We start from the raw sequence: 20971 nt of genomic DNA on the forward strand, positions 1-20971 counted from the left end.
TGTAATAATAAAAAATAATTTTGGAGGGAAGGCTACTTAAACAGAAGTCCGCTCTGATCATGTGCTATTGAAGCTGAAAAATGAAAAGGAGCCGACCATATGAAATACGTAAAGTGTCCCCAATAAAGGAAACAGCACATAAATACCGCAAAGTGGGAGAGGGTTTAGTGTGTTGAAAGAACCTAGAGGGGCAGGTGTGACCAGCAGTGATCAACGGTGACCAGTTGATCAAGAAAAGAGTGGGATAAGATGTGTCAGGAAACAAACGCCATGCAGGGCTTTCACTGTGGGTCGTGGTAAGGAGTTTGGATTTCCTTCTAAATGTAATAGAAAATTATTCAGAATTTTAAGCAAGGGAGTAACATGTTCCAATGTATATATTTGTAAAACAGTTTTATTGAGGTATGATTGAGGTACAATTAACTCAATGTGTTTAAACTGTGAAATTTGGTGTTTTGACATATGTATAAAGCCATGAAACCACCAAGAGAATCAAGATAATGACTATATTCAACACTCCCCAAATTTTCCTCATTCCTCTTTTCTTCATTACCCAGTCCCTACCCACATCCCCAGGCAACCACTGATCTGCTTTCTGTCACTATCAATCAGTTGCATTTTCTAGAATTTAATATAAAAGTAATCATATATAATGTTCTCATTTCGTCTGGCTTCTTTCACTCAGCATAATTATTTTGGCATTAATTCATGTTGCTGAATGTATCAATAGATTATTCCTTTTCATTGCTGACGGGTATTCCATTACATGGATATACCACAATTTGTTTATCCATTCACCTGTACATGAATATTTGAAGTGTTTCAAGTCTTCAAACAAACAAACAAAACCACTGTGAACATTTGTGTACAAATCTTGGTATGGACATTTGCTTTCATTTTTCTTGGGTAAACACCTAGTGTAGAATGGCTGGCTCATATGGTAGATGGATGCTTACCATTCTAAGGAACTGAGAAACTGTTTTCCAAAATGGTTATACCATCTTATATTCTTACTAGCAGTGAAGGGAGTTCCAGTGGCTCCACATCCTCACCAATACTCGATATGTGAAATTTTTCTAATTTTAAACATTCTAATAGGTGTGCAGTAGGTATCTTACTGTGGTTTTAATTTTCATTTTCCTAAGACTAATGAAGTCAATCATCTTTTTATATGTTTATGCGCCATCTGTATGCCTTCTTTGACGAAGTGTCTGTTCTAATCTTTCTTATTGGGTTGTTTTCTCATTACTCAATTGTAAGAGTTCTTTATATATTCTGTATGTAAGTTGTTTACCAGATAGTTGACTTGCAAATATCTCAGTTTGTTTTCATTCTTTTAACAATGTTTTGGAAAAGAAAGTGTTCCTAAGCGATGAAGTCCGGTTTATCAATTTATTCTTTTATGAATCATGCTTCTGCCACCTAAGCAGTCTGTGCTTAACGCTGGGTCACACGGATCTCTTATGTTTTCTTCCATCAATTTTACAGATTTAGGTTTTAACTTTAAGCTTACGATTCATTTTGAGTTAATTATTTATATCGTGTCAGATATGGATCAAGTCCTTTTTTTTTTTTTGGTTATGAATATCCAGTTGTGCCAGTACCATTTCCTGAAAGACTGTCCTTACTCCACTGAATTGCCTTTTAACTTTTGTCAAAAATCAGTAGACTATATATGTCTATGTCAGTTTCTGAAATCTATCTGTTTCCTTGATATATTTGTCTAACTTTACACCAAAACTACACTGTCTTAATTACTTAGCTCTATAATAAGACTTGAAATCAAGTAGTGTAAGTTCTCCATTCTATTTAACCTATTTGCATCTTTATATTTAAAGTGGATTTCTTATAGGCAAAGTATAGTTCTTGCTTTTTTAACTAATCTGATAACCTCTGCCTTCTAACTGGAATACTTAGGTCATTTATACCCAATGTGTCTTTTTAAACATTTGGGTTTAAATCTACCATCTTGATATTTGCTTTTTATTTGTCTTGTATGTTTGTTTTCTCCCTTTTTTCTCTTTTCCTTCCTTTTAAGAAATTGAGTGTTTTGAGAGTAAAGTGAGAATATGTGTTATTGTAGTGGTTGCTTTAAGGTTATAATATACATCTTTAACTTAATAACATCTGCCCAAAAGTGATATTATGCCACTTCACGTGTAGTGTAAAAATTTTATATCTGTTTACTTCTATTTCTCTCCTCCTTGCTTATGTGCTATTTTTGTCATTCATTTTGTATTATATGTTATAATCCTCATGTATATTTGTATTATTTTTGTTTTAAATGGTCAATTATTTTTTCAAGAGATATAAACAATAAGAAAAATAATTTTTCATTTACCCAAGTTACGATTTCTGGTGGTCTACATCCCTTTGAGTAGATCCAGATTTCTCTGTTATCAGTTCTTTCTGCCTGAAGGACATGCTTTAACACTTTTTTGTAGGGTAGATCTACTGGTGATAAATTCTTTCAGAAAAATGCTTTATTTTGCCTTCATTTTGGAAAAACATTTTCACTGGGTTTAGAATTCTAGATTAATGGATTATCTTTTTCTTTCAGTACTTTAAAGCTTCTGCTTCACTATCTTTTGGCTTGCATTGTTACTTTCATTCTTATCTTGACTCTATGTAATACGTATTTTTTTTTCTCTGTGAACTTGCAACATATTGTCTTTATCACTGATTTTAAGCAATTGGATTATGCTGTGTTGACAAAGTTTCCTTCATACCTTTTGTGCCCAGAGTTTGTTGGGATTCTTGGATCTGTGGGTTAATAGTTTTCATCAAATTTGAAAAATATTTGACTATCATTTTTTCAAACATTTTTCAACCCGTCCCACTTTGGTCCCTCTAATTAATGTATATTAGGCTGTTTGAAGTTGTTGCACTCAGCCCACTGCTGCTTTGCTATTTTAGTGGGGTTTTTTCTCTCTGTTTATTTTGAGATAGTTTCTATTACCAGATCTTCAAGTTCTCTAATCTTTTCTTTGGCATTATCTAATCTGCTGTTAATCCCCCCGTTCCATGCCAGTGTATTTTTCATCTCAGACATTATAATTTTCAACACTAGAAATTCAATTTGGGCCTTTTTTATTTTCCATGTCTCTACTTAACTGTTCAGTCTTTTTTCTAGCTTTTTCAACATATGGAATATAATTATAATAGCTGTTTTAATGTCTTCGTTTATGAATTCTATCACTTGTGTTATTTTGGGGTTAGTTTAATTAATTGACTTTTCTCCGCATTATGAGTTTATATTCTTTGGCTTTTTTGCATGCTTATTAAGTTTTGATTGGATGATAGACATTGTGAATTTTATTTTGTTGGATGCTGGATATTTTTGTGTTCCTACAGCTATTCTTAAGCTTTGGTCTGATACACAGTAGAGTTACTCTGAAACATCTTTATCCTTCTGTTTCTTGCTTTTAAGTTTTGTTAAGTGAGGCCAGAGTAGCATTTTGTCTAGGACTAATTTTGCTCCACTCCTGGAGCAAAATGCTTTTGAGTATACTATTCAAGACCTCCTCAGTGCCCCATTAATTATAAGGTTTTCCACTCTGGCTAGTGAGAAAAGAAACTATTCCTGGTCCTGTGTGATCTCCAGTGACTCTTTCCTATAATCCTTTTGTGGTGCTTTTCCCAGTCTCAGACAATTTCCTCACATGCATGAACTGATTAGTTCCTGGCTGAAGAATTGTTGGAACCCTTTACAGATCACCAGAGTTGCCTGCCATACCCTTTCTCTTCTCCCATAATTTGTTCTAAGAACTTTAGCTCCTTTGGCCTCCATGGACTTCCAGCTCTGCCTCCTCAACTCAGGGAGTCCCTGAACCTTACCATACACAGCAGTAAAGTAGTAAGCTAGAGCACTATAGGGATCATCTCTTCTGTTTCCCATGTCAGGAATCACTGTCCTTAGTTACATGATACGTAACTTCTTAAAAATAATTGTTTCACATATTTTGTCTGGTCTTTAATTGTTTCAGATGGGAAGGTAAATCTAGTCAGTTACTGCATCTTGGATGAAACCATTCCAACTTATGTTTTTAAAGACTACTTTGCTATGTGGAGAATAAACCCAAAGACAAGTTATTTCTCTGAACATCAGCCTTGTTTGTTTTTTAATTTGTAAAACACAGGCAATATACGTAAAGCCTACTTCATAGTGTTATTGAGAAAATTAAAAAGATAATACGTATGACGTATAAAGGAGATTAATTGCATTCTTTTCTCTGTGATATAAAGATGATAAATAATTTAAAGAATATCTATTTTATATCCCTAGGTATACATACTCAATAAACGTTTGCTGTTGAAAATTCAATCCCCTTGAAAGATGGCAGAATAAACTACCCAACAACGGCACCAAGATGTCAAGCCGGATAAAATTGGTTAAAAAACAATAGCACTATATGTATACATAATACTCTGATAAATTATTACCTGAGAGGCCCCCATAGATGAGAGATTCCCCAGACAATTGTGAAGAAACTTAGGGGATAAAACTGAGAGGGACTTTTCACAAAAGTTGCTTATAGACATAAAGGATACCTGTAGGACAGCCCAGCCATCTTGGAGCCACCTGTGGTGAAAATGATAGTCAAAATAACGCCTGTTTATTATTTCAGAGCACACAGGAGTCTCTAGAACAAAATTTTCCTAAAAGGAACGCATTTAAGGTCACAGCTGTCTATTGTCAGAACAGGGGAAAAAAGAGAGAAATTATCTGAATTTTAAAATCAGAGTCAGTTTTATTAGTGCTTGAATATACGAGCATACATGAATCCTCTTCTTTTTCATACATGAGAATTGATTCCACTTCCCCTGTCCTTCCTAAACAAATGACTGAGACAAAACCACCTTCGTGTCCAGCTACACTGCAGGAAATGCTTGCTCTGATCTAAGGCTGTATCAGTTCCAACATTTGCAGTCTTGAGCCAACTCTAAGATAAGCGTTATTATTTTAACAGTTTATCAAGTAATTTCCAAGAGGCTTCCCTTTGCTGTTTATGTTGGAAAGTTCTTTCTGCCTAAGATTTTATTTACTCTGAGCAGTGTTTGTGGTCAGAGTCCTTACTGAGCCAAGCTTACTCCCAGCTTTCATGTATATGAGAGCTCATTTTGGATACATTTTCATTTTTTAAACAAAAATGGATGATTAGCAAATCCCGCAATGAGGTAAGTCCCCAGCTCAATCCCCTAAATGTTTACTAGCTACTTTTTGGCTGCTGGAATATTTATCATAATAAGCAAAACTTTAATCAAATCAGCAAAGGTTTTCAATTGCAGTATTCAAGTTCTCTCATTCTGAATTCATGCTGGCTGTCTCCATCAGCACTGATATCTAGATGCAAAGAACAAGGGAAGGGAATAAAACCCTTGTCTCAGTGAAAGAGAAAGTCACAAATAAGGACAAGTTTTTCTAGCCTTAGAATTCAACAGCTCAGCTAATAAAAATGAGCATAGTGTTGTCTCTCTAACCAAAGTGATCTAATTCCCAGAAAATAGTCGATCATATCTGCTGAACTGGTCCCTGCCATATTTTCTATTTCAATCCTCACTTTGTTCATGAAACAGCCATGATTTAGAGTGACATGTTGTTGCTATGGAATCTTATTTCTCTCTGCTTTTAGTCAGTCTATTGAGGACTTGTGAGTTCTTAAATGTCTTTGCATGAGTTATTGCTCAAATGCACTGATGCACTGATGGGCTGGGCAGCTGTTCAAACCCAAACTCAAATCAGGGATGGTTACAGAGTCAAAGGTTGGGGTTAGACTGTGCAGCACATAAAATAAAAACCAGGCAAATGTTTAAGTCATGGCCTGTAACTTTATCTTGGAGTATTTTGATGATTCGAGCATTACCACTGTGGTTAGGGATGGTTTTAGCTCCAGCATTTCCAGTTGTTCATTATTCATTCTACGTATGACACTCTGAGTTACTTCTCTTGCCTACTTTTCGTAGGGAGAAGTGGTACATATTGAAGAAGATTCATCCTCTCGTGACCTGGCAATTCGCATCTCCATACCTAAAGGAGAGTCAGCTCAGTTGTCCTGACACCTCACTGTTTGGTACCTTGTTGAGGGATTCGTAGCAATTCACTAGAATGTAATCTCCAAAGGACAAGCACATTGTTTTATTTAGTGCTGTCTGCCTAGCACTTTAAATGAAGACAACACATAATAGGTGATCAATAAATATTTACTTGAATGGCTTCATAGAATCATAGAAGCTTATTATTGGAAGGGAGCTAAGCATGCTGATTCTACTTTCCAGCCACTTCGAGTGTCTCTTCTACAAAATGATGACAGCTGGTCTTGTATCTTCTGGAAGCCCTGCAGCCATGAAACTCCCCTCCCTCCCCCCTCCCCCCCCCCCCACCAAACACACATATGCTACTTAGAAGCCAGTCCATTCCAGTTGTGGAGGTCTTTCATTGCTCAAAAGTTTCATCTTGTGTGGAATCTCCTCATGTCTTTTCTCCTTAATTCTTGTTCTTTCTTCTAGAGTGACAGGCTCTTTTTCCTCTTCATCTTGTTTCATCCTGGTTTCAGATGGCAGGAAATGGTCTCACAATTACCTGTGGAGCCCAAATGGCATGAAGCAGAGTATAAATGACTAAATGGGTCTAACCCATAAAAAACAGAAGGAGCTCTTCTCTTATGGAACAGTTGATTTTTAGGATGCTGCTCAGACCTACCAATTTTAAAGATTGCATGATACTAATGGAGTAATTAGGATTCATTATACTATAAGAGGTTATTGGACCTTAGGGGGGGAAATCTCCATTCTAATTTGGCTTGACACAAAGCTTTGAGGATCCCAGATTCTAAAGCAACGATATGTTAATTTTTGATCAGGTAAAGACCTTGGAATTGAAACTTTAATTAATTAATCATACATCTCTTTTTAAATTGAGTACCTACTCTGTGCCTTCACTTAATTTTTCTACATTGTATTAAGGCTATATTACTAATCGCTAAGATTTATTAAGTGCTAAGTGCTTTGCAAGTCTGATCGCACTGAGTTCTCATCACAAACCTATGGAGAAGGTTCTATTATTATCCTCATTCATACAAGAGGAATCTTAGTTTCAGTGAGGATGAGTAACTAAGCCAGGGTTACCAGCAGGAATGTCACAGAGTTAGGCGTCGAACTCAGGTCTGACAGCAAAGTGCTCTAAACCTCCAGGTCATATATTTCTAATGAGAAATATATTCTTGTGAGGGGAAAAAAGGCAGGTTCAATTTGTCCTTGTGTGGCTCACAGTGCCTTATACATAGTCGCTGCTCCATAAATGGATGTTGAATAAATGAACACACTTGGTGACGGCGGAGCATGGGTCAAAGCATGATCCACAACTCAACATGTTACGCCTCAAACTTCACCTCTGTGTAATGTGGGAATTGGGCTGCAGGATCTCCAGGCTTCCTACGAGTCTTAAGAATGCTTGCTGCTAGCAGGAATGAGGATGAATTGGAGTTTAGTAGCACAGACAAGAGGGAAGAGCATGGCATGAGGAGCAACATGAGCTAATACAACATTCCTTTGAAGAGAATGTTCCCTCTGCCCAAAATACTCTTTCCCCACTTGTTCACTTGGCAAATGTCCAACGGTCAGCTCAACCAGCCTCCCTTCTGTGAAGATGTCCTTGACCTCTCCCTCAACACACCCCTCTCCACATCCCACAATCATTCCCTCCTCTGGGGCCCCCGAGTACACTGTGTGCGATTTGTGATTATTTAATTGTGGGTCTGGCTCCCCATCCTCACTCCTTAGACTGTGAGTTCCTTAAAAACAAAAACTGCCTCCTATTCATCTCCAGCATCCTCATACAGCCTCGCATGTAAAGCAAGCCCTCAATAAACGTCTTTTGAGTGGCTGAATGAATTAGCAGGCCATGTGGAGGGGGAGAAGGAGGGGAACACTTTGACCTTAATTGAGAATTCATGCCAGAAAACAGTGAGAAATTAAGTTAGTAAGATAGGGAGAGGCTGGAAGCCCCGAAAGGGGAGTTGAGGCTTGCTGCCCCAGACAATGCCCCTGTCCACTTCTCAGGTAGGGAAGCGACAGTGAAAAGAAGAATTCGATTAGGAAGATTAGTGTAGACATGGTTTCTCATTAAAAAACGAGTACAGGTAATGACCTTGCTTTCTTCCTTAGCATGTTCTTAACAAATCCACATCTCATTTATTATAGCTGACACTTACATGCATAAAAACACAGAATAGTCTGAGTTGAAGGTGTCTTTCTAATTTTATTTTAAGTAAATGAATTTTTCATAAATTACTGAGGCAGTAAACAAATATCTCACCTAGGATAAACCAAGTCTGAATAAGTCTAACCAGTTGTTCACAACATAGGTAGCGGCTCTTGTAATTCACATGAGTACAGGATTACAGCAGGCTTCAGATGTAAACACAGTGACTTCTTATTTTAGAAGATGAAAAGATTAAAAAATTAATTAAAAGCGGAAAGATCTTTAGTATCTGTGTGTGGAATACAGATCATATACATATATTTATATCACGATGCTTATCTTTTTAATTCCCTGAGATGTAAAATAATTTTAAAGTAAGGGCATTTGAGAGCACATGTCAAATGATGACAGTAGATGGTAGCTTGGAAATGCATCCATCACCAGCCAGACAACCTATACCCAGGACCAGCAACTGAATGGGTGACATTTCTTTAAAAGCCAAACAAGCCCCTTTATTCTAGTGCATCCTGGAGAAGCTGGCACTGGGAAACAGTCCAGTCAGTTCAAGTCCACTGACGGAAGTGGTGCAGCCATGTTTACCAAAGTGGTGGCCCGTATTACCATGAAGTTGCATCATTTTGCAATCTTGGGATTTAAACTCATGAGCAATTTCAGAATGCAAAATTTTCTCCCTAGCTTGAAAAGAGGGGTGTGTGTGTGTGTGGGTGTGTGTGTTTCAAAATGAGGATGACCTAGGAGGGCTCGTTCATGATATTTGGGATCTGATTTTAAGCAATTACACTCCTCAGTGACTAAGCATGATGCTATGAGACAAACACTATGTGGTGTTGCCTGATGTGGTGCATAATGATCTAATTTGGACCACCTATGAGTCAACATTTATGCCTAGGGAAGGGCGAGGTTTGCTCTTGAGCCCTAGATTCTTAGAAGGATTTCCATAATTATGCAGCTCTGCTGATGGCTTATCTCTATCTGTGTGGGGGGCTTTGCAGTCCTCCAAAGCTTGGCTTTCTTATACATATTTATCACTTTTAAATTTACAGCTAATTCCTAGGACATTATTTCAGAAATAAATGGAAATCAACCCAAGTCCTCAGTGCTCTCATCTACAGTGAAAGCGCAAGAGAAAGAACTAAGGAGAGGTGGCAGGCTCTTTCCTTATACTCGGAAACCTTGTCATAATATAAATTTTAACTAGAAATAGGATATTATATAGCAGGACGTTGAACCAAGTCCTATTTATTAAAATCCTAAAAGATCTCATGATAGCAGGGTCTCATTTCTTGTGTATTCTGTAGGTGCTTGTAAATTTGGTAGGTATATCTGAATTGTGTCAAAAGGATCCCATTCCTCACTGACGTCCATGTAGATTTCGAGGATAACTTATCTTCATTCCTGATTCTGATCTTCCGTTGGTAGTGGCTTCTAACGCTCTGGATTTATGTTTCCCTGCCCCTAGCCTCCTTGAAAGTAGTTAATCTTCCCTGCTAGTTCTGAGTACAGTGTAGTGGAAAAGAACTCAGGCTCTGAAGCCTGTGGTGGTTATTAGGATGTTCGTTAAGCATTTCTGATTCTCCTTCCAGCCATAGTAGATTTTCACCTCTCTGCCCCTTGAAGGTAGGGCTGTCCACATGACTCATTTTGTTCAAGGAAATGAATGTGTAAGTGGTGTGGCTACTTCTAGGTGGAAAGTTTAGGAGCCTGCATGTGATTTGCCTTATCACACATTCGTTTTTCTTCTGCTTCCGTAATCATAGAAGCATGGAGATGGAGTGATCCTCAGATGCGGTCCCCTAGGGAAGAGAACATACAAGAGGAGCCTCAACTCACGTAACATAATCATGTTATGTTGAAGCCACTGAGACTTGGGGGTTGGCTGTTACCCCTGCAGAACCTAGCTTATCCTGACTGGTTCAGGGCTGGACAAGCCTGGGCTTGGACCATTGAACAAATTATGGAACTTCTCCAACCACCTCAGAGAGTCAAGTGAGGATTAAATAAAAGTATATGAGCAAAGAGAATGCATATAACAATGTTTATTTCCTCAATCTCTCCATATCTTCCTTTACCTGTGAGGAGAGAGATGGCTTCTTGTTTACCACCTGATTATAACCTACTATAAGCTCTGGAATAATAGAAGGTGCTTGAATAAATAAATGAATACATAGAAATAGTTAGACTTACTTAGAGAGTGACTTATTCAAAAGATCCTTTAGAATCATTTTGTAATACAAACATTTTTTTTTCTGTACATTTCCTTACATCAGGGTTTCCAAGGCACAGTGGGACAAGGAGACAGGTTGGATGAGGAAGAGAGAACACAGTGTTGGGAGTTTAACTCTGGCTCAGCCAGGTTCTATCCTGAGTGACCTTGGACTGAATGGGACAATTTGCAGCATCTTGAGCAGAGGTGGCAATGCCCCACTGACCTCTGCATCTTCCAGAACACTTTTGGGAGTATTGAGCTCTGTCCTCAACATCACATTTGAGAGGGACGTTAACAAACTGGAATGCACACCAGTGGCACATGAGGTGGGCAGGAACGGAAGGCAGAGCAAGATGCTGAGAAGTTGGGAAGCTATTGTTTATTCTTCCAAATTGCCTCGTGCTGTTGTAAGGTTAATTGAACACAGAAACTATTTGTGTTCTCAGTATTTTAGTGGACAAAGTGAGTAAAATGTTGTCATCCAATCAACCAGAGTCTGTACTACGTCCTAGGGACGCGGCCCACGATGTTTTAACAAGCGCAGTCCACTTCCTCATTCAATTGTTTGGAAATCATAGGGGGAAAAATCAACCTGAAAATGTCTAGAAGACGGAAAGATGGAAAATCAGGAACATGGAATTTTGTCAGATTTTCATAAATTAGCAAAGGCGGGAACAAACTTAGGAAGGAGGAAGAGAAGGCCACCAGGGAAAGAGAGGAGGGAGTCATGAGCTGTGGAGCCAAGGAGCAGGACAGACTTCTGCAGACACCTGGAGGCTGCTACCCTGGAGCTTGGAGGAGGAACTGAGATACCAGAGGGAGCTACTGAGGAGGTGGGCTCAGTGCCATGGTGCCTGAGCTTCGCGGACAAAAACAGGATGGAATTGAAGAGAAAATAGAGTCTTCCCAATTAATCAAGGATAGAAGGGTCAGAACCAAGAAAGATTGGTTTTGGAGGCTTGCCTGAGATATTAAGGCCAAAAGCTCTCTGTAAGACATCTTAAGACGAAATTTGGCTTTACTCATTAGACCTACAATTGTCTCCTTGTTATACTTTGTTCCCTGAGCAACTCTCACATGGTGGAAAGGTAGCTTTGAGCACATTCATGACAAGGGGGCCAGGAAGAAGTCATTGATGATGTTTATTCTTTACTTCCACAATAAGCACTGAATACCTATTGTGTGCCAGGGAAAAGCTAGGTAGAAGTGACACAGAAATTAGAATGAAAGTCTCTGTCCTAAAGGATGTCACAGGCTAGTGAGGGAGATAGATTCAGAAATAGATCATTAATCCCACAACTAGAAGGACCTGCAACTAAGATGCACAAACTGTGTACGGGGGGGTTTGGGGAGATAAAGCAGAAAAAAAAAAAAAAGAAGAAGATTGGCAACAGTTGTTAGCCTAGGTGCCAATCTTTAAAAAAAAAAAAAAAAAAGAAATAGATCATTAGACTGCAACGTGGGATGTGAGTGCAATGATGGAGGTGAGCCCAAGGGGTTCTGGAAGCATCTGGGAAGAGTACCTAGCCCAGGGGAAAGGGGTAAGGAGCAAGAGGTGGGAAGGTCCCAGAAGAGATGACCTCATAAGTGAGTCTTAGCGGATGAGCAGAAGTCAGCCAGGCAACCAGTAGACATCCAGGCAGGATGGTGCCTGCAATTACTCAGGATGCAAGGGGGCATAGGAAGAGATAGGAAGTGAGGCTGGGAAGACCTTTAACAGGGCTTGGCCTTCATTCTGAGGGAAATGGGGAGCCATTAAATACTTTTCTGTGGGGAAGTGACACTTTCAGCTTTTCATAAATATTCTTCTTAGGAAGATGGCTCTGGGGGTGGGAGGAGGTGGACTGAAGGGGGAGAAGGGAGGCAGGAAAATTAGTCAGGAAGCTTGGCTGAAGTCCATGTGAGATGTAATGAGGGCCTGAGCTACAGCTATGGGAGCTAGGAAGAGATGCCAGGCCAATGTTCCAGAACGAAGTGAGCCTCGAGCCCTTTCTTGATCCCATTCTTTCAACAAACATTTAGAACGACATTTATGGTGGGGCAATGCGGGGGCAGGAAGGGGCAGTTCAGACCAGAGGTCTGGTGTTTGTCACATTTCTCCCCTGCTCAGAGAGTCACTGAGTGGAATCATCCTTCTTGATTGTTCCTTTGCTGATGCAAGGATAGATGGTGGTTGAGGGGGAGCCTCCTGTACTGGAACATGCCTGGCTCACTCTACAGTTCTTGCTGATGCAACAGGGAATTTCTCTTTTGGAGACAGTGACTGGAACGAGCACTGTGTCTCCTAGGAGTCCCGGGAGCTTTCAGGCTCTGTGGAACTCTTGGCACCCAAGGGGTAAAGGAGCAAGGATAAAAAGGGCTACCAGTCTTCAGAAGGTGTGTATGGTGGGGCATTTAGACCCATATTGTCTCAAATTCAGAGTTCTTTGGGATTATGTCACTAGCATAGAGTCAGCAACACTATCCTCTTAGGCACTGTGTTTCTTCAGGACGGTTCCAGAGGATTCTCAAGAGAGATGTACTGCAGTGGCTGTGTCAGGAGAGAAACAGTCTGGTTCTTCTTGCAAAGTGGCAGTGGGAATGGATGAAAGCCTTTGCAGCCTGCAAAGAATGCTTGCCATCTTGCTTCCTCCTTTTCTTATCTCTTTTCTCACTCCCCAAGGTGTGTGTGCTTGGGACAGAAGGTGCCACAGTGGGCCCAGGCTCCCTGGATGGGCTCCTTTCTGGTTCCAAAGATCCAGCTGAGCTGGAGGGACCTAAATTTAGTGTTGACTTTGCCTACTAGGCTCCTTTCCTTGGTGCTGGTGCTGATACCTGTCGGCGTTCTGGTGTGTGACCAAGGGAAGCAGCACAGCCACAGAACACACAGAGGAACGAGGGTGAGGGGGAGAGGCAGGATTAAATTGGAGAAGTAAAGACAACAGGGGGAGAGAGGTAATTATTTTTTCCCTCTTACTTGAAGTATTGGTGCAACCAAATCTTCTGGAGCGTTAGTTGTCTACAGCTGCTATGGCGATTATTCACCAAGGCCAGTGATGTCCCAGCTTACACCTTCAAATAAGAGCAACTTCTACTTGTGAATTGCTAATCACTGAACGCTGCACTTCTGTGCCCTGATCAGTCCTGGAACGTCTTTCTGTTATCACAGAAGCTCACAGAAGGAATGAGTAGGAAGCCTGTTACTATTGTCGTAGCTAACATTCATTAGGCTCTCCCCTTGAGCCCAGAGTGTGAATTTGCTCTTGCTAAGGTTACTAATGACCCTTGTATTCCCAAATCGGGTGGACACTCTTCTCTGTTCTCCTTTTACTTGGCTTCTCAGCAGCGTTCATCACAGAGAGACATCCTTCGTTTTTGCAAGTGTCTTCTCTCTTGGTCCTGAGACTCTGCTTTCTCTTGGATGGTCTCCTATCTCTCTAGCACCTCATCTCCGTCTTTTTGCTTGTTCTGCGTTCTCCACTTGAATCATAAAATTGGTGTTTCTCAGGATCAGGGCCTGGGCTTTCCTCTCTTCTCTCTCCACATTTTTGGCTGGGGGATCTCATCCTTTCCCATGGCTTTAGACATCATTAATGCTGATGACTCCAAAATTTATATCTCCCGCTAAGCCCTTTCTCTTCTGACTTCCATACTCATATCTGACCACCAGCTTGACGTCTGTACTTGGATGTCTCACAGGTAGATGTAATTCGTCCAAAATCAAATTCTTGATTTCCCCTCCTCTCCAAATTAACCCTCCTGGTGCCTTCTGCATCTTGACTTCTCTCTCCTCCTCACATCCATCAGCAAATTCTCCACTCCTCTCCATCTCCTGCCATCTCTTCCCCAGCCTCCATCATCTCGTCGCTGGATTTCTGCAGTGGTTTCTACCTGGCCTCCCCACACCCACTCCTGCCTCCCTATAAGCCATTCTCCACACAGCAGCTGGAGTGATTTTTGAAACGTGTAAAATGACTCACGTCACTCTGCTGCTGAAAGTCCTCCCAGAGCTCTCTTTGAACTTTGAATAAAATACAAGCTCCTGATTTTAGCCTTCAAGGTGGCTTGTGTGTGTGACTGATCTTTCGTGTCTCCCCTACTTGCTCTTTCATCCTGGACATTCACATTCCACTGGTTTCTAGAATCACCCAAGTTTTTCTGACCTCCGAGTCTAGCACATTCCTGGAATGTACCTCCATTTGCTCTTTCCATGACCGGCTACTTCTCATTCTTTAGGTTGCAATTTACCTGTCACCACCTCACGGAAGCCTCCCTTGATCTAGAATAGATCTCTACTGTCATTGCTTATCAAAGAATCCTATTTCCTTCTTTCATAACTCTAATTACAATTTATAATTGTCTTACTCTCTTGGTTTAATTATTTATTTCTTGACAAGACTGTAAACACATGTGTTCTCTTCACTTCTTTTGATTCCCCACTACTAACTACTAACGCAGTGCCATGCATGTGATTGGTGTTCGATATATACCTGTTGAATGAAAGATCGTCAGGCCTCAGCCCTCTATGTATGCTATTTTAATTAATGTTCAAAAGAAGTCTGAAGGATAGATATTGCTTTAATTCCATTTTACGAACAAGAAAAACAAGGTTTACAGGTGTGAAATAATTTGCCCAAATCCACGGAACCTACAGGTGGAGAAGCCAGCATTTGAACTTGGATTGTCAAACTCCAGGACCTGAGTGTTCACCTACTTCAATTTATTGCTGCTGGGGTGTGTAGAAGGATGTGCATGAGGGAGAAAGGAAGTTATCATATCTTGAACATTAGCTCAGTCATACTTTGTGATTTACAAGATCTTGACATGGAGACCCCGGATTCTTTCTCCAGTCTGTTAAATCAACTTTTTCAGATGGTATTTTTCAAAGACAAAACAGAGAGTTAGGCAGCCTGAGGTCTGAGTTGAGCTCAGAACCAAGAAACCATTTAAACCCATCTTTCCTTTGCTAGGTCAGTGTAACTTCCCTAAGCTGGCCATACATTTCATGGCCTGACTTGTGATTTGATCTCTCCACATCTACATTGAAAAGAATAGATCACCCACATTGGCAATTTATGATAGTTCCCTGTGACTCAGTTTCCCATAGCTCTGGAGTGAGATGTCTAACACATATTCATCATCAAGACATCAGCATGGCTCCAATACTAGCCCAAACAACAACTTTGGGAAGATTAGAAAATAGCACCTCTCAATCTCTACCAAAAATCCCAATGATCTTTTTTGCAGAAACAGAAAAATCCACCTAAAATTCATATGGACTCTCAAGAGATCCCAAATAGCCAAAATAATATTGGAAAAAAAGAACAAAGTTGGAGGTCTCACACTTCCTGATTTAAAAACTTACTACAAAGTTATGCTAATTAAAACAGTGTGACATTGGTATAAAGACAGACTATAGGCCAATGGAATAGAATAGAGATCCCAGAAGGACACTCTTGCATATATGGCCAAATGATTTTTGACAAGGATGCCAAGACCACTCAGTGGGGAAAGGACAGTCTTTTCAACAAAAGGTGCTGGGAAAATTAGATATACACATGCAAAAAAAAAAAAATGAATTTAGACCCTTACCTTACCCATATACAAACATTAATTTAAAATGGATCAAAGACCTACATGTAAGAGCTAAAACTAGAAAATTCCCAGAAGAAAACATAGGGGGAAATCTTCAAGAGATTGGATTTGGCAATGATTTTTTGGATATGACACCAAAAACACTGGCAACAAAAGCAAAAATAGACAAGCTGGCCTTCATCAAAATTAAAAACTTGCATATCAAAGGATCAACAGAATGAAAAGGCAACCGTGAAATGAGAGAAAATATTTGCAAACCACATATCTAATAAGAGCTCGATAGCCAGAATTTATAAAGAAGTCTTACAACTCAACAACAGCAAATACCAAATAACCCAATCAAAAAATGGGCAAAGGACTTGAATAGACATTTCTCCAAAGAAGATATACAAATGGTCAATAAGTACATGAAAAGATGCTCAACATCACTAGATATTAATTAGGGAAATGCAAATCAAAAGCACAATGAGATATGAATTCTCATGCATGAGGATGGCTATTATCAAAAAAAAAAAAAAAGAAGAAAGAAAAGGAGGAAGGGAAGAAGGAAGAAAAAAAAGAAAAGAAAAGAAAAAGAAAGAAAAGTGTTGGCAAGGATGTGGAGAAATTGGAACCCATTGCTGGTGGGAATGTAAAATGATGCAGCCACTGTGGAAAATGGTATGGCAATTCATCAAAAAATTAAATGTAGAATTACCATATGATCCAGCAATCCCATTTCTGGGTATACACCCAAAAGAAGTAAAAGCAGAGGCTTGAACAGATATTAGTACATCCACGTTCATAGCAGCATTATTCACAATAGCCAAAAGGTGGAAGCAAGCAGTTGTCTCCTGATGGATGAATGGGTAAACAGAATGTGGTATAGACATACAATGGAAAATTTGACACATGCTACAATTTAGATGAACCTTGAAAACATCATGCTAAGCGAAATAAGACAGTTACAAAAGGACAAATATGTGATTCTTCTTGTATGATGTAATTTGAGTATTCAAGTTCATAGAGACAGAAAGTAGAACGGTGGGTACCAGGGGCTGGGGGTGGAGGGGGAAGGGGGAGCTGGTGTTTAACGGGTACAGAGTTTCAGTTAGGGAAGATGAAAAGCTTCTGGAGATGGATAACGGCAATGGTTGCACAACCATGTGAATGTGTATAATGCCACAGGAGAGGACACTTAAAAACGGTTAAAATGACAACTTTTATGTTACATATATTTTACTACACTAAAAAAAAAGAAAAAAGTTTAACTTCCCCTTCAAATTTTTTTTTTTTTTTTTTTGATTTACAGCTAAAATTGTGTAGTGGATGCTGTGCTACGCTGACCAGATGCCACTTTCAGGATTGAGGGACACAGTCCCCCAGATGCTGGGGATGCTCTCAGCTGTTAGCCTCGAGACATTTCCCTTGGCTGAAGACAGCCTCCTCTCCCAAGGTCAGATTCCATTCCCAGAGCAGCCTAAATCCGATGACTGCTCAATGCGAGGATATTACAACTAGCTTCACAGGCCCCAAGGGGCTGACTGAGGCCCCTGTGCCTACACTGCAGCCCAGTTTCTCCCTCTTTCCAACCTGTTTTCTTGCATTTCCATACAGGTCTTGACAGCACTCCCTAATAAACTTCCTGCGTGATAGAAACAGAGAGGGAGAGAGAGAGAGAGAGAGAAAGAAAATAGGAAAACAGCACCCTTTCCTGGATTCTTTACTTCCACCTGCCAGAAAAATTGTCATAACAACTATATAAATATATGAGTGGGATTTGGAAGGTGCCCCTTGAAGTTGTGCAGTGTACAACCTGCACAAAGAAGCAGTGGCTTGGTGTCAACCCCATCTCTCTCCTCTGCTTTTGGGGGTCCCCAGCACCATTCAGCTGGATTGATTGACGAGTGTCCACTTGACCTTAACCAGTGCCTGAGCCAGCCTTCACAGGGAGGGAAGCATGTCAGTTGCCTCAGCCCCATCACACAGTAGAACTTAGAAGTCATTCCTTGTGTCCACCAGATCTGGAAGGTGAGAAGCTAGGAGGGAACTCTGAGGGCTCCCTAGAGACTTTCCCCCCTCAGCACTGTGGCCTCGATTTTACTCCTGGTCCTAACACCTTCCTGGATCATGCTCAGCTCTTTGGGCACGCTTCTGTTTCCCCAGCCTCTCTTAGCCCCAAGTCACTCTCTCTTGCTTTGGTCTTAAGCTGCTGTATTTCCCAGAATGCATTTTGCCCATGTCAAATGTGAAATAAAGTTCCTGGGATATCTGGGATATCTGGGATCATGCCTGGCATCTCCTTTCTAACACCAACACAAAAGAAGCTCTATATGGGGCAAAATAATCTATGAGGGCACTTTACTCTAGACTAAGTTCATTTGTCAAGTAGTCTAAGTTAGACTATAAGGTGGTGGTGGTGGTTAGCAGGAGTTAGCAACCAATTTAATTTACTTTATAGCCTAATAATAAAATCCTCATATTAAAAGAGAAGAGAAGAAAACCTCCTTCCTCCTCAAGCTTGCCTTCCTGTCATCGTCATCATCACACTCCTCCATTATCACACTACTGCTCAAAAGAGTAGTCTACAGCCCCCGCTTCATCCTGGCCAAGCTACCCTTTCGTTCCTGGCATGGTGATGTCTTCCTTCCCCACCGTTCTCTCAGAGACCCCTAATGACTTTCCAATGGTCAAATCCAGGAAACTTGTAAATAATCTTATTTGATCCCTTCTAAACTTTCTTCTCCTTTAGACTTGGTGACATTGTAATGTTTCAATTCTTTTCCAATCTCTCTGACTGCATTTTCACTATTTCTTTGGCAATTCCTTCTGCCCACAACTTAAATATTCATGTTCTTCGGGGTCCTCTCTGACTGTCTGTCTTCTGTACATCTCCGCTTGGATGTCCCTCACACATCTCAGGGTTAGTATGTCTGGAGCTGACATCATTGCTCCTTTCCTCATCAGTTTGTCCAACTTGGCCCTTCCTCTTCCATTCGCTGACAATGTCACCAGCAGCCATTCAATTGCCCACATTGGAAGCTTTAGTCATTACTTTCTCTAGATCTTTGTCAGATATCCCCATATCAGAGAGGTCTTCCCTAGTTCCTGTGAACAAAATGCTAATTCCTCCTCACCCCAGAACTCTCTATCTCTGTACCCATCTTTATGGCTTTCCTTAGCACATACCACCATATGCATACTAGATATTTATCGATTCATTTCTATCTTCTCCCTAAGAATGGAAGCCCATGAAGGCAAAGATTCTGTTTTGTCCACACCATATCCCTTGTGTCTAGAGCAGTGCCAGGCACTTAGTGGATACTTAATAACAGTTCGTTGAATGTATGAAAGGAACTTTGATTTCTTCTTCTGCCTCAGACCCCAATCTTCAGAAAGATCCAACATTCTGCTGCTTTTGTCTTGGAAATATTTCTCAAATCCGTACTCCTGTTGGCTTCCTTTCCCACTGTCACTGCCTTAGATTGGGACCATCCCATCCAGAGCACTGTCATGGCCTCCTGGCTGGTCTCCTTGCCGTGGTTGTCTTTATAGCTCATTCTCTGGTGTCCCAAAGGGGTTCCTTCTCTAAAACACCCTTCTCTAAAACAGTCCTGAGTGGCTCCTTCCTCTGCTTCAGCCCCACGGATGCTCATCAATGTGGGCCTGTCAGCCTGAGACTCCCTCTGGAGAGAGAAATCTGGGGAGGACCCCAGTTTCGTCCCATTTCAAAGTGGAGAGCTGACGAACTGGAAACAAGTGATGGATCCATTAAAAGAACATGGGAGAGACATACCGAGTGTGGACTGGAATGACTGTGGGGTCGAATTCTAGGATGAGTCATTACAAGAGAGATCCACAGCCAGGACAGGGAGGGGCTGGAGAGAAACAGAGAGAGAGAGAAAAAAAGAAATTTAGTCATGCTGAAGTGAGATAGGATTTCCACACCTGCTTACATTGAAAAGCTAAAAATAGGGACATTTGGGGAGAAAAATAGTGAGGAATCTTTTAATTCTACTGACATGGGCTATAAGGAAGGAGGTTTGCAGAGAAAGGTGTGTCTCTCACTCTTGATAAAATTAGAAATAGAAAAATTTTATTTTGGGTCTCCCAACCTTCACTCTTTTCCTTTCCCCAGAGGTCTGTTCTCTGCATCTTTCCCTACTATCAAAACTTTTTCTTTAGGAAAGAGTCTAACCTATTTATCCACATAAGTTTATAAGGCTTAATATGGTAATTTTACATGTTAGCAGAAGCTCAGGTCTGAAGCCAAGGATGCTTAAATATAGCAACCATTAAAAAAAATTCTAGGGGTCGGCCCCGTAGCTGAGTGGTTAGGTTCACATGCTCTGCTTCAGTGGCCCAGGGTTTTGTAGGTTCTCATCCTGGGTGTGGACATGGCACCGCTCATCAGGTTATGTTGAGGCGGCATCTCACATAGCAGAAATAGAAGGACGTACAACTAGAATATACAACTATATAATGGGGGGCTTTGGGAAGAAGAAGAAGAAGAAGAAAAAAAGAAGATTGGCAACAGATGTTAGCTCAAGTGCCAATCTTTAAAAAAAAAAATCTATATAATCACTGTACTCAGCACAGGGCTAAACACAGTGTTTATTCAATAAATATTTATTGAGAGATGTTTAAAAAGCATTCATCATATTATCAAACCCTGGAAAATATCTAAATATCCAACAGTGGGGGACCATTGAAGAACCATCCATATGAAGAAATATTACATAGCTATAAAAATACTTCGAAAGCCTTTTTAATGGCCTTGCCTAATGGGGAAATGCTTATAATGAAACATGAGGGAAAATAAACAGGATTTAAGTTGCTGCTATACTGTATCAATTATAAAAATCATATGCCTATACAGAAGACTTAGAAAATGTGGGTATCTCTGCAATCTGTGGAATTTAGAGGTATTTTTAGTTCCTTCTCTCTACTTTTCTGTATATTTGAATTACTTACAACTGGTATGAGATAAA

The sequence above is a fragment of the Equus quagga genome, chromosome 14, assembly GCF_021613505.1.
Source record: "Equus quagga isolate Etosha38 chromosome 14, UCLA_HA_Equagga_1.0, whole genome shotgun sequence".
Lineage (NCBI taxonomy): Eukaryota > Metazoa > Chordata > Mammalia > Perissodactyla > Equidae > Equus > Equus quagga.